This window comes from Brassica napus, unplaced genomic scaffold (assembly GCF_020379485.1).
Source record: "Brassica napus cultivar Da-Ae unplaced genomic scaffold, Da-Ae ScsIHWf_2195;HRSCAF=2848, whole genome shotgun sequence".
In the NCBI taxonomy this organism is placed as follows: domain Eukaryota; kingdom Viridiplantae; phylum Streptophyta; class Magnoliopsida; order Brassicales; family Brassicaceae; genus Brassica; species Brassica napus.
In genome coordinates this window covers 6,310-17,734 of record NW_026015600.1, presented here as the reverse complement: position 1 = coordinate 17,734, position 11,425 = coordinate 6,310, and the positions used below count along the sequence as shown (strand labels likewise).

Sequence of the window (11,425 nt, the reverse complement as noted above, 5' to 3'; positions counted from 1 at the left end):
GCAGCTCTGACAAAGTGAGCAGTCAGGCCGATCTGAGGCAGGGGTGCAGTGAGTGTTTCTTCGCTCGGTCCTGGAATACGTAGACGTAAGGACCATCCGATCGATCTCGAGTGGGGACCAGCTATGAACTCTTATTACTAGAGAAATGACATCCATGTAGTTCCAAGCAATGTTGTTCGATTTGTCCAGTGCTACCTGGTGGTTCTCACAGTCTACACCCACATGTCTAAGGATCCGAGTAATCACTGCACCAAATCCACATGCATTGCTCTTGGATTTGGTTACTTCCCCTTGTATTGCTAAGTTTGCGGCCAGCAACCGCTCCCATGTTGAAGGCAGGAGCAGTGGAGTAAGGTGGAATGTAAGTTTCCAAATGCCGGTAGCAAATGCCTCACACCTTAGTACAGGAGGCACAACTCCCATTGCGTGACTGAGCGGCTGGGTTGTCCCGGATAGCAATGAGCCAATGAGGCCGTGTCGCATATCTCAGTACTGGGCTCCGGATAAGTGACTCCTTTGCCTGAGAAGATCTATAAACCCCTGTGCCAATCGTTTCCCAGAAGTTCAACAGCTCTGAAGTCCAATAAAGACCATATGTCCTCCCCCGCACTCAATCCAAATAGTCCGCAGAGGTCTGTGAAAGATACCTCATAGTATACTTTCTGCACTCGAATGCCAGAAACCTTCCTGATGGCTATCATCGGGACGGGGACGTATGCAGATGCTATGAACTGGCGTACAACTCCGGATAAGTGGGTTCCTTGAGGTTGCATAGTTGGCCTAGACCCATGTTCTGGAACAGCCTTCAATGTCTGCTTGATTCCCATTATTGTCATCGTCTCAGGACATGCTAGTTGTTAGCCGGAACGGCTACCTTCTTCATGTTGTTATAGTGGGTCGTATCAGACTTATCCCACTTCTTGCCTGCGTCTCTCGCTGTTGAGACGAACCTCTTCTTGTGTGTTTTCTTTGCTGATGTTTTCGTGCGCTTCATTCCTACAAAATAGAATCATTGCTCTCAACATGGTTTATAATCAATTAAGAACTCAAAGCAACATGAAATGAAGGCGAAATCGAGTTGTGATAAAAAAAAACGAAATGAAAAAATCTCATCCCTAAATCATCTCAATTGTGTTCCCAAACTCGTTGATCACAGACAATTGTGTTCTATTCCGTGTTTAAACATCTGTTTGTTTTATGTTTTTGTTGAATGTCGTTTGTTGTTTTCTCTGTTTTCTTGTTTTTTTGTTCTTTTATACATATTTGTTTTTCATTTTTTTTTTTTTTACTGGCAAAAAATCAATTTCATTGCTAAAGCCGAAAATTTGCATTTAATTGCATATTTGATCAAGAATCAACAAGGAATAAGAAATTCACAAAACCAAATAGCTCAAGAACACGATTTCAGAATGTGGAGATTCGCGGAGTATACCTGTCTTAGGGTGAAGACGAGTGTAGGATCAGGTAGAGCTCGAAAAATCAAGTGGAATAGAGCCCCAAATTGTTCAAATCGGATGATTATAGAGAGAGAAAAGGGGGGGCGAATTATAGGGGAAATCGGAGGGGATGAGAGTTCTAAGGTTTAGATCCAAAAAAGGTCGGGTTTTGCCTTATAATCTGTTTTCCGAACACGCATCGATCGATGCGTTTTGTTTCTATAACGCATCGATCGATCACATTCTTACGGCCCGGGCCATCTTGGTAATCGATCGATGCTGGTGGTGATGCGAGAAACGCATCGATCGATGCGTTTTTTAAAAAAACATACAATTTTCCGAGGAAATTCCGAGGACAATTCAGATTGTCGATCGATCGATGGGATACTCTCATCGATCGATCACAATCTAACGGCCCGGTCCATCCTTGTAATCGCGATGCGTTTGTGTTCTATAATGCATCGATCGATGCATTTTTAAAAACATACAAGATTTTCCGACGAAATGCCGAGGAACAATTCAGATTGTCGATAGATCGAGGGTTCTCCTCATCGATCGATCACAATCTTACGGCCCCGTAAATCCTAGTAATCGATCGATGCGTTTTTGTTCTATAACGCATCGATCGAGGCGTTTTTAAAAACATACAAGATTTTCCGAGGAAATTCCGAGGAACAATTCAATTGGTCGATCGATCGATGGGATACTCTCATCGATCGATCACAATCTAACGGCCCGGTCCATCCTTGTAATCGATCGATGCGTTTTTGTTCTATAATGCATCGATCGATGCATTTTTGAAAAAACATACAAGATTTTCCGACGAAATGCCGAGGAACAAATTCAGATTGTCGATAGATCGATGGGTTACTCTCATCGATCGATCACATCTTACGCCCCGTAAATCCTAGTAATCGATCGATGCGTTTTTGTTCTATAACGCATCGATCGATGCATTTTTAAAAAACATACAAGATTTTCCGATGAAATTCCGAGGAACAATTCAGATTGGTCGATAGATCGATGGTTTTACTCTCATCGATCGATCACAATCTTACGGCCCCGTTAAATCCTTTAATCGATCGATGCGTTTTGTTCTATAACGCATCGATCGATGCATTTTTTAAAAACATACCAAGTTTTTCCGAGGAAATCCGAGGAACAATTCATATTGTCGATAGATCGATGGGATACTCTCATCGATCGATCACATCTTACACGCCCGGGCCATCTTAGTAATCGATCGATTTGTTTTTGTTCAAAAAAATTACGTTTTGAAACCCCAACACTAGTTCGTCGGAATTTCCTCGGAATATTCCGAGGAAATTTCGAGGAAGAAGAGGGTTTCCTCTCGAGTTCCCTTGGAATATCCGAGGGAGAATTCCGAGGAAATAGGTTTTTTAAACGAAAACAACGTTTTTGCCGTTTGAATAACACCTATATAACCTTATTAAGTTCTTACGTTTCATTATGAAGTCAAAATTTGTTCCTTACCGTATAATTAACACTTTCCGATTGTATGAACGAAATCTCGCAACATAAGAGAAACACTTATACCTTTTAACGAACGGTAAGGGAATACTTTCAATTAGTTTTGAAATTTATTATTTCATGGTTTATGCTCATGTATACAAAGAATCCTCAATGGTATGCATTACAATTGGTATAAGAAATGAAATACGGCAAAAAAATTGATGTTTTGAAACCCCAACACTAGTTCCTCGTTATTTCCTCGGAATATTCCAGAAATTCCGACGGATATTTTACATCCGTCGGACTTCCTCGGAATATTTTCATTTTAACCGGGCAAATATTTCGCGAAATTGAAATTAGAATTCCGACGGAATTCCGACGGATAATGTCCGTCGGACCCTAGGTTTTATAACCACGAGCCTCTTCTTCTTCCCCATTTTTCTCTCTTCTTCCTCTGTGCCTCTCCTCTCCTCCTCTCCGGCGAAAACCCCCTTCTCTTCCGACGATATCTCCGGCGATCTCCCTCTTCTCTTACACAAATCATGTAAGGACCCTATCCCACTCTCTTAGGTTCTATTGTTAGGTTTTGTGTAGTTTTGATATATTTTTGTTAGGGAGATTGGTTAGGATTGTGATTTGGTTGATAATAGGTTTAGAATGTGATTTGGTTGAATACTTTGTTCGTTGTTGAATGATTATTTAGAATTTTTTTATATATTTTTTTATTTTTTGTATTTATAAAATCGATTTTTGTATATAAACTCGATTTTTGTATTTTACAAACGATTTTTCTATATAAATTCGATTTTTTGGATTTTACAAAAAAAAAATTCTATATAATTCGATTTTTTGGATTTTACAAAACATTTTAATATCTATAAAACTTTTTTGTGATTAAATACTATATTGGGATTTAAAAATATTTTCATATATATATATATATTTATTAAAACTATTTTTTGTAATTATTAAACAATTTTTATTTATTAAAACTATTTTTGTTTATTAGAACTATTTTTATATTTATTAAAAAAAATTTAATATATATAATTTTTTTCTGTGATTAAATTATTTAGGATTTTTTTTTAATAAAAAAATTAATTTATATATTTCTGTATTTATTAAATATATTTTTTTTAATTTACAGGTCTCATGATGATCAGACCCGGCCTCGACAGCGTCGTGGTCGTGGTGGTACGGGAGCCAGTCTCGGATTCCAGCCATTTTCAGGATTCCCCTTCGCCCCACAGCTCCAACCATACATCTCCCTCTGCTGCACCCGCTCATGCTCCTCTCGCTCCCGCTGCTGCATCCGCTCCTGTTCCTCCGGGTCCTCCGGGAGTGATGAGGTTTGCGGAGTTGGTTCAACAGCCCGGTCGTGACCATCTTCCGTATCTCACTCCGTATCCACATGGACGGGGTCAAACATGGTAAATAAACATTTTTTTTCTTTAAATTTGGATTCATTATTAACCTTTTGTTCTTTTAATAAGGTTCAACCGATCCGGGAACGGGATCAGCGCATGGATCAACCGTATGATGTACTCGGCCCTCGACAGTGGACATCCGACTTTCACTCACTTCCCAACCGACAAGCAGGTTCTGTGGTTTCGTCAGTTTGCGGTAAGTATTCTAATTTTTTACTTATATTTTTAATCTTTAATATAAATTTTCTACTAATTGTGTTTTTTTTCAGCAAGAGTTCAACTGGAATTCCGATGAGACGCTCTTTATCTATCACCACTTCGTCCATAAAGTAATGGACAACTATGGGAAGCAGATCCACGAGTGGAAGAAGAAGTGGGAAATCAATAAGGTTCGATTTAATTTATTAAACAATTTTTTAATTATTAAACTATTTTTTAATTTATTAAACTTTTTCTTTTTTTTTTAATTAAAAGGTCCCAAAGTCGATGAACGATACGGTCTGGAAGGAGTTGTGTGCGCATTGGGATAAGGAGGAGACGAAAGAAACTTCTTCCACCAACTCCACCAACCGCAGGAGCGACCGTAAAGGGAAGGGCATCTACAAGCATAACTTGGGTGCTCAATCTATTGCCACTCTCGGAGATCGCATGGTAAGTTCAACCGCTTTTTCTTCAATTATTTGAGTTTCAGAATTTAAATTTATTGTGCATTTCTTCTAATTTCTAATGTTTCTTTAATTTTATGTTTTTTTTCAAGGCGGAAGAAAATGATGGCGAGCCGGTCGATGATCTCGCCCTAATGAGGAGGGCGTATACCAACAAGAAGACCGGCCAGATTGATGACGGTCTTGTGAGGGACGTGGTCGACCTGGTCCAAACTCAGGTGGTAGACGAAGTGTCTCAGCTTCAAACCGAGGATGACGCTTCGACGGCTTCGACCAACTTGTCCCGGTTTCGAATCAACGAAATCGTTGAATCCGTAAGTTCTTTTTTTTTAAGTTCAATTCATTTATTTCTTGGTTTAAATTTCTAAATTTGGCTTTTTTCTATTCAGTCGGTTCCAAAGAAGAAGGGACGTTTGTTCGGTTTGGGTCGTCGCACCCGGTCGGTTCCTCCTTCTTCTGCACCACCGCCCTTTGTTGATCCAGAAGTACTTACGGCTCAGTTGAAGGACAAAGATGATCGAATATCTTTGTTGGAGACCCAGATGGCGGCTCAACAGGCGGGCTATGAGGCACAGAGGAGGCTGAACCAGCAAATGATGGAGATGATGCAGAGGATGTACCCGAACGAGGTGTTCCCGGACGTGCCAGACCCGTAGTTTTTTTTCCCCAATCTCGGAATGTTTTATTTTTATTTGTGAAACTTTGAATATTAATTAGTATGATTTCAATTTTACTTTTAATTTCATATTTTCGAATTTAAATTTCAGAAATTTTATTTTTTCAAAAAAATTAATATTTTTTACATTTCGAGGAAATTAATTATATTTTTCACTACATCGATCGATGCGTTTTTGAACAAAAACGCATCGATCGATCCGTTTTTTTTAAAAAATATAGCGAGGGACATTTCCCTCGGAATTTTCCGAGGGACAACTCCCTCGGAAAATTCCGAGGAACGGATCCCTCGGAATATACCGAGGGAACAGTTCCTCGGAATAAACCGAGGAAAAAGTCCGTCGGTATACTCCTATCGATCGATGTATATATGTCCAAACACGCATCGATCGATGAACTTCCGAGGAATTATCCCGACGAAGTTCTACCTCGGTATATTCCGAGGACTTTTCCGACAAACAAGGGATCCTCGGAATTTCCTCGGAAATTTATTTCCTCGGAATTCCGTCGGAAAATTCCGAGGGATTTCAGAGGAAAAAAGAAATTCCGAGGAATTATTTCCGACGACGTATTTCGTCGGAATTGCGTCGGAATAACGATATTCCGACGAAATTCCGACGATTTTTTCCCTCAGAATCCTTGATGTTTTCTTGTAGTGCATGTTGTTTAGGATAATAAATATAGCCTCTTTTACATGTATTGTATATAGATTTTTTTTGGTAGAAACGACACATCTGATTAAGATTGTATATTTTTTACTACAATCAAATTTAACATTGGACGTAATCGAGTTCTTTTAGATGAGTTTTAAATATCTCGTAATATCATATGACAACTAGATGATGATTCATCCTGTCAGTTTCACGTTGTGTAGTTATGAAACTGGTTAAAATCATGTAACACAATTTGTCTTAAATGGGTCGAAGACAACCAAAACTTGATATAAATAAATAAATAAAAGTTGTTTCGTTCATTTCCTAGACTTCCTTTTGGCGGCTGCACTCTTAATGGCCGATTGGTTTGACTTTGAAGTTGCAGGAGCTGCTTCTTGCTTTTCTTGCTTGGTCACTGCACCTTGCGAGCCAAGGATTTGAGCTGCTCGCTTGTCCTTTCTCTTGGGCCTATAACTTGACCTCTCCCTCCTCGGAAGCCACCTTTCAGGGTCCGGACGTGGACCCGGGTTTGCCGAATCAAATCCTTTGGGATACCTTGGTTTCCTCTTCCTTGTCCTCTTTGCCTTGTCTTTTCTCTTCAATTCTTCCTGCATAGCCGCAGTGCCTTCCATGGGTTTTGCACCAGACGTCTTCTCTAGGTTATCCACATCAACAGCCTTCAACCCTGGTAACGGCTTTAACTGTTTCTCGTAACTTTCTGCTTTCTCAACATCGACACGAGCAAGTGTAGTCACAAGACCAACCAGAGCATCTATGCTTTTATGTTTTTTCACAATCTCCTCGTACAGCCGTGAAGCATCCTCTTCTTGACCATGTCTTAGCTTGAAGGAAGCAGCCTCCGGCATCAATATGCTAAGCTGCTTACTGTTGTTCTCAGTCTTTAAATTTGACCACCACTTAATTGCTGAGTCAAGAACAGCAGCAGCACCATCATTGTCCCCAGCTCGCTCTTTGAGGGCAACGATGGTGGCAACAGTTGCTGGAAAATGCTGAATATCAGTTATTCTGGACAGGGACTCTGCTGCTACATGAGGATGGTTGGCAGAAGCAGCAATTTGCGACCTGACCAAGAGAACCAACTTAGAATTTTCCGGAAACTTTTCAGCACACTGTCCAAGAAGTTCTTCGGCTTTGGCAGCCTTGTTCTCTCTCACCAAAACAGCAGCTTGAAGCAATGTAGGAACAACACTCTCAGGAAGCAGGCTCGGCAGTGTAGTACAAAGTTGTCGTGCCTGTGTTAAAGATTCTCTTAACTGGTTAAAGCCAAAATAAGCAAACAAGGAAAAAAGAAGTACAAACTATATATTCTAAGTTAAAAATAGTTTTGGCATTCAAATGTTTTTGAGGCTATTTACATGAGTTTAGGCCTCCAAATTATGGGAAAAAAAAATATTACAAAAGTTCTTAAAAAATATTTTTAACCCCCCAAATTCGCTGAAAGTACCTGATCAATTTTATTTGTATGGAGGAGAAGAAGGACGCGATTAGAATATATAGCTTCCTTATGTTTCTGTGAAAGTTTTGCGTCAAGTGTTTGAGAAAGCTGAAAGGTTTGTGAGTCTTTTTCTTTGAGTTGATCAAGCTTCCCCAAGCTATCAGAAATATCTTTGTAACATTTCAAGGCAATAAGGTTGTTCACAGCAACAGCAAGTGACGGTTCATCGGCCAGGTTTCTTTTAATAATGTCTACATAAGAGCTGGTGGATTCTTGAGTTTGTCCAATTACCTGATGAAAAAAAAAACTACGTTATTAAAGACAGGAAGATATCCAGACAAAAGGTTAAGGGTAAAAAAATACCTGTTGGACATATGCTAATTGTACAGCAATTGGGGCAAGCTCTGTCTCAATATCCTCATCAACAAAACCTTCATCCCTGAGGGTTTCATGACCAATTCTGCCTCAAACCAACATATTGTAAATCAGGAACTGATGTACATTGTAAAAAAAAACTTGCAAAATCAGTAGTCAAATGAATAATGTACTTAAATTGTTGATAACATAGAAAGAAAATAGTTTATACATCCCTACGTACTAGAATGATGTGATTGATCAAAAGCATGATGTTCAGTATTAACAACTGATTAACAAAATTAATTACTCTTATCGTATATATAGTACGTTAGAGAAGATTATATAGTGTTAAGTACCCCTTAGCAGCGAGCAAAAGTTGTTCTGCATCAGCATAGTTACAGTTTTCAATGAAAGAGCAAGCAGTGTTAAAAGCCAACTCAAAGCTACTAGTTGGCTTTATCCTCCTAGACTCCAATGCTCCTTGCACTTGAGAAGATTTACAAGCTGAAACCAAACCCGCCACGAAATTGACCTCTGCCTATTTAAGAGAACAACAAGTCAAAACAATAGAGAAGCCATTAGAGCTTTACAGTAAACACACTGTTGAGATGAAATGTAGTTCGATTAGACTGCCTTATGAAACCCTAGATCGATGGGAAGCTTATGGAAGGAGTGAATGACAGAGAGAGCATCATCGATCTTATTGTCTTTCACAAGAGCCACAACTTTGCATCGGATTGCGTCCTCATCGGCAGGTGCAATCGCCAAGACTGAAAACAATATCACAATCTCAGTTCACCGCTATAAGATCAAGAATTATGGAGGAAGGATCGATGTAGAATACCTTGATCAGCGACCTTGACGGCTTGTTCATATTCAGATCGTTTGATATGAATACTGAGAGAAGTAAAGAGATCTTCGATTGCATGAGATGGCATGCTCCAAGCCCTTTCGTGGTGCTCTAGCTTGTAAGTTGAGAAAATACAGAAAATTATTTGAAATCCAACTGATAATTAAATACGTTTAGCAAAAGAAAGATTATATCAGTGGAGAAGGTTTATGATTATTATTATTAATAAATGGATAATCACTAAGCAGATTTATCGAGTGTTTAAACTTTTCTACAGCAGATAAAAAAAAGAGATTAAATAATTAAATCGGTGAAAAAAATAATATAGACTATTAATGATAAAATACTTGACATTACGTGATATGTTGTGAATGAAGTGTTGGGGAAATACTTCTGTTCTCATTACTGTCGACCAGAAGGTCCATATATATACAAGGTATTAGACCGTCATAAGGTCATGTTTATCCTAACAAGATAAGGATAAGGATAACACTATGTTATAGATATACATAGAATATATACTAGATAAACACATAGTCTCTGGTTGTCTTTATCATGTCCCGGATTGGGCCTGCAGTACGGGCTGGTCCATGGTCGATCATCATTTGGTTTATAACACTCCCCCTTGATCGACACATCCGGTACAGGTTCGTTGCATGCTTAATGTTGCCTCATTAAAACCTCTCCTGAAAAACCCAAAACCAATGTGGCAAAATGGGAAACAAAGGACAGGAAAAAGAGTACAACACATGAACTCCCCAGATGAATGCATCACTGTAGTAGACGCATTCCCATCTGGTATCCGAGTCTTCTTGAACGTTGAAGTTGCCTATGACTTGGTGAAGATGATCAGCTAGATTCTCCTTGAATGAACTTGTAAGTCTTGGACGTTGGTATGTCTTTTGGAACTCCATTAAGATGTGGTCAGGATGTACATCTTTGCTGCTGATCACTCCATGTCTTGGTTGAACTGATGGTGCTTCAAACGGTGCTCGGATGGACTTTATAATCTGCAATAAAACTTTACTTGCAGGTCCTTTTTCATGTCCCACGGATTCTCTTTGGTTATATGGCTTTCCCAAAATGTGGACATTCAATATATATTGAGTCATAGACCCAGAACACATACGAACAACTTTACTTCATATCTTTCGTTCATTCGGACTTATATCTCTTCGTATGTGCCAATGGCTTTATCCATTGTAACCAATCATTCTTTATTTTCTTTTGTCGATCCATGTTGAGCTATAGACCTTGTCTATATTCGTTCATAATCATGAGTGTCTAAGGTCATACCATCAATAATTATTTGCTGCAATGAAACTCATCACACAATGAATTCGCAGTCATACACTCATGTCCTTTGTACATGGTTATCGATCTTTTCTTGCTTTAGCAATGCTTATAATCATTAAGCCACGACCAGACATCCTTCTGGTCACTATCCTGGTTTATGGTTCTCACTTAGGCGTGCTGACTTAATCATACACACACACACGGCTATGATTTTTCTACAGACTTTCCATATGTAAAACATAGCCTGTTTAATCAATCGATAACTTGTATCATTGAACCTTTGAACCATTAAACCTTTTTCTCTCAGTTGTTCTTTATTATGATCACAAGGAATTATAATATTTTCTGTATGGACTGACTGCACTAAGTAAATACTTAGTCTTTCATTTTACTTACAGCTGCTGTATATTAAATCCATAAACAACTTAGGAACAAAGCTTGTTCTATGAGAATTTCTTTCTCATATTTCTATGGTACGTTGATACCTTTATCCAGTGATCCATTTGCTGCTTACTACACCATTATTTCTTTAGTAAATATCCAGACAAAATCAAACTTGATTTTCTGTAGTAGCATCCACCATATAGGAGCATATCTCTTTATAAATTGTTCATTGGTCCTTGTGAGTATCCTTGTGTAATCAAGCTATACTTGAACGTTATTTAGAAGGAACATGGACACACTATACCATGTGGTCATGTCCTTTAATCTCACGGAATTTCTTATCTCACAAGATCCATTCACTGGTTTCTTTCTTAGATGGCTTTTCTGTATGTACATGGTTACTACGCCCATCTGTCTTATAATTACTTTGAATTCTTTGAACACCCCACGTCCCTATATAGGTTTTATGAGTACTCTACGTGGGTTCATGATCCTCAGGTTATATCCTTCAAATCCCAAGTACTACAATCTTTTATGAGCTCTTATGTATGTAAATACATCTTTGGTGTTAACACTCTTTATCTTCAGTTTCATACTGTTCCAGACATGATCTAATTAGATTTTGAGATCTTATTATCCAAGACCTTTATACCTTGCAGTTTGGCGTCCCAAACTACATGGTCTGGTACCTTAGATGTGTGGTTGCGCAACCTTATTTCTCTGTCTGAACTGGTTTCTCTTATGAACTCGGAT

General features: G+C 38.7%; 1 pseudogene; it reads right to left on the bottom strand.

The window, feature by feature from the left end:
- Nucleotides 1-6,549: 6,549 nt before the first annotated feature.
- On the bottom strand, nt 6,550-9,123 carry LOC125600331 (annotated as a pseudogene).
- Between the last annotated feature and the right edge of the window lie 2,302 nt (nt 9,124-11,425).